The 3074-nt window shown below is 40.2% G+C and overlaps 1 pseudogene; it reads left to right on the forward strand.

Annotated features, from left to right (window-relative positions):
* Positions 1-348: 348 nt before the first annotated feature.
* On the forward strand, positions 349-975 carry LOC112309413 (small ribosomal subunit protein eS8 pseudogene; annotated as a pseudogene).
* The last annotated feature ends 2099 nt before the right edge of the window (positions 976-3074 follow it).

Below are 3074 nucleotides of genomic sequence, written 5' to 3' on the forward strand. Positions count from 1 at the left end.
ATAAAGAGCAATTATATGAAATCAAATTATAAAAAGTGATTGCATTCAATAAATTCCTAATCTATAATTTGTGTTATCCCTTTAAAAGAAAAAAGTGCTGAAAATGTCTGAAATATATTAGAATATGATTTTTGGAAAGGTGATCAAACAATTGTACGACAAGTAACTGTAGAAGTTAGTACACTCCGGTTCCTTTGCAGTTGGGTTGCCAGTTTCAGCAAATGTGTATCTGACATGAAACCTGGTCATTGGGGGTTCCCCTGATGATTTTTCTAAGTCCACCTTCAGTCTGGAATATACTTATCTTTAAAAAACATATTCAGCTCTCTTTCCAGCCAGCGCCAAGCCATGGGCATCTCTCAGGACAATTGGCACAAGTGCCCCAACACCCGGAGCAAGAGAAGGCCCTACCACAAGAACAAAAAATGTGAGCTGGGGTGCCCGGCTGCCAACACTGAGATTGTCCCTGCCGCATGCACACAGTTTGTGTGAGCCGGGGCAACAGGAAGTACCAAGCCTTGAGGCTGGACGTGGGCAAGTTCTCCTGGGGCTCAGAGTGTTGTATGTGCAAAACAAGGATTGTTGATGTCGTCCACAATGCACCCAACAACGAACTGGTTGATACCAAGACCCTAATGAGGAACTGCATCATGCTCACAGACAGTACACTGTACTGACAATGGTTCAAATCCCCCTAGGCACTGCTCCTGGGCCCCCAGAAGGAAGGCCTAGGTGACTCTTGAAGAGGAAGAGATTTTAAACAAAAAACAATCAAAGAAAACTGAGAAGAAATATGATGACAGGAAAAAGAATGCCAAAATCAGCAGCCTTCTAGAGGAGCAGTTCCAGCAGGGCGAGTTTCTTGCATGCATCACTTCGAGACCAGGCCAGTGCGGCTGAGCCAATGGCTGTGTGCTAGCAGGCAAGGAGCTGGCGTTCAATCTGAGGAAAACTAAGGCCCGGAAAGGCAAATAAATCTTCTTTTCCCCTTTCTTTAAAGCTCATGTTAAAATAAACAAAACACTCATGTAAAAAGGTGTTTATTCTTGGGTAAAAAAAATATTCATTGCTTATCATAAATTCAAATTTAACTGGGCATCCTGTACTTCATCTGACAACATTACTTTGGAGGAACTGGCTGCTTGCCATGACACTAAAGTACTATTGTAATTTTTCATTCTGCATTATCCTTAGGTCATTAGGCTTACTTACTCACAAGAGAGAAAAGCAAATTAAATTAGACAGCAAAATATCCCTGAATGTGATTACCCTGGACTTTTACTTTCATTATTTTCCTTTGCATAGTGCTGAAATCTGTACTGGTTGAAGAAAATAATTTATTGTGAAGTACTTTGGGGTGGTGTAGCTCAGGGTTTTGTTAATGGAACTAGTTTGGAAGACATACCTATCACCTGGCAAAGCTCCACTCCAACCAGCACAGTTTTTCACTCTAGTGTCTGAATGTGCCCACTGAAAGAGAAGAGACAGCTTGGGTTTACTTCCACTTATGTCCCGGAAGTTTAGAGTTTTGCATCTTTATAGAACCGAGACCCATACTTAGGGACAGGAATAAATGCTCTCATTTCATCAATAGGCTCAGGGAATTTACATCAATTTAGTAATCCTTCACATATTTATGGTGAAAGCAAGTATAAATTGCAGGCTCGAATTCTTAAAGAGTAGGGAAAACTATTTAGGGAATGAGTTGCCTTTGTTTGGTTTTATTGTTTGCAGAAATGAAAGCACAGTGTATTCAACCCTTAATATGCTGTGGGCATGGGATAAATGACCTCGAGTCATCATTTTCCTTATCCTCACAACTTTGCCATTGGATAGGTATTATTAGCTCCAGTTTATAAATAAGTTTTAAGCTTTCATCCCTGGTTCATGAAACTGCCACATGCAAAGCTTAATTTTAAACCAAGTTCTGATGTTAAAACTTATATTTTAACCACCACACTGTATTTCTCACCAGTTTGTGTGCTGATTTTGCTTTAGAACCTGCAAGATAATTCCTTTTACCTTCGCTCCAAGTTATAATTCTTTTCCCCAAATGCTAAGCATATTGAAGGTTTTCTCCTTTGGAACTTGGACAAGCAGACCAGACACATTCCTCTGGGAAACTGGAACCTAGTGAATATGTTACTGTGTGAAATGAATCACAGTTCATGTCCATTGATGGGTCCAGAAGTATAACCCTCCAGATGACTAAAGTTTCTGTCATTTCACATTTTCCACCTAAAGGCCAAATTTCTTAAGAAGTGCTGATAGAGGCCCGGCTTGGCCCACTCATTGCCATAGATTACTTGATCCGAATCACACTCCAGTGAGGAATATTATAATGATATGTGAAAATCATAAAATCAGAAGTTGAGGGGAAGGGGAAGTAATGAGAGTAAGCTCAAATAATGAGATTAGCCTGTGGAGTAACTCCTGTTCCTCAAGCAAACTGAGGCAGAATTCAAATAATCTTCCTTCAGTGACCTCAGAATAATCTAAGCTGGGAAACTGACACACAAGGGAATTCACGGCATAGCGATTGTCTGATACACGGTACTTCATTGTTTTGGAGGGGTAGGGGATACTATTGTCCTTCAATAATCGGGAAAATAAAGATGAAGGGAGGCGCAAAATGAAAGTACAATTTGTCCCTAGTTTCCTCCTAGGTGGCAGTTGACACTCCGCTCACCCTGGGCATTATTGTATCAAGAAGGAGGCTATAACATTAACCTTTTGCAGAATCCCTCTCATATGCAATTTTGATTGTTGCATTAAATGTTACCCTAGAGGCTGAGAGATTCGTACCTCTGTTGCTTGTCCGCAAACTTTGGCCGCAATTGCTGTAATTGGACTAATTCACGAAAGAGGGGAAGTAGTTCATTGACATCGTTATTTTATAGTCCTCTGAGGAAGCCCATTAGGTAAATCAATGTTATTTTTTCATCATTTTGTAAATGAAGAGACAGAGGCAAGGTTATTTCTATTAATAAACTCTCAAGATAGAGCCCAGTGTTTCCTAAAGGTAACACACACTATGTTGAAACAACATAGAACTGGGAGTCAGAAGATTTATT

This window comes from Desmodus rotundus, chromosome 3, assembly GCF_022682495.2.
Source record: "Desmodus rotundus isolate HL8 chromosome 3, HLdesRot8A.1, whole genome shotgun sequence".
NCBI lineage: Eukaryota > Metazoa > Chordata > Mammalia > Chiroptera > Phyllostomidae > Desmodus > Desmodus rotundus.